Source organism: Penaeus monodon, chromosome 21 (genome assembly GCF_015228065.2).
Source record: "Penaeus monodon isolate SGIC_2016 chromosome 21, NSTDA_Pmon_1, whole genome shotgun sequence".
NCBI classification, from domain to species: Eukaryota; Metazoa; Arthropoda; class Malacostraca; order Decapoda; family Penaeidae; genus Penaeus; species Penaeus monodon.
The window spans coordinates 24,619,542-24,619,956 of NC_051406.1; positions in this window are offsets into that span (position 1 = coordinate 24,619,542).

Sequence of the window (415 nt, forward strand, 5' to 3'; positions counted from 1 at the left end):
CAGTCTCTGAAGGGGTGTTACAAGTTTTGGTGCCATTACCTTCGGATTAGGTTTTCAAGATACGGCGCCGAATTATATCGTAGTGGTGTTCAGGTGAAGCTATACGCGAAGAGAGAATAATCTGTTGCTGATTAGGTGTTTAGATTAAGATTCCAAATTCTGAAAATAAAAAAGAGGATTTGGAAGGCGAACTGGAAGGGGGAATATGTGAAGGGAAGTGGGAAGGAGAGGGAAGAATCGATACAGGAACAAGTGTGCGCTAAAGAAGAGGGGAAGGGAGACACGAGGAGAGGAACTGGTAATAGGGCAGAGAAAGAATGGAGCTTTTAAAAAGAGATGAAAGGGGGAAAGGGGCTGGCTGTAGAGAGTAAGAATGAGAGAGGAGGGTTGTGAAAGACGACGAAAACGTCGAATT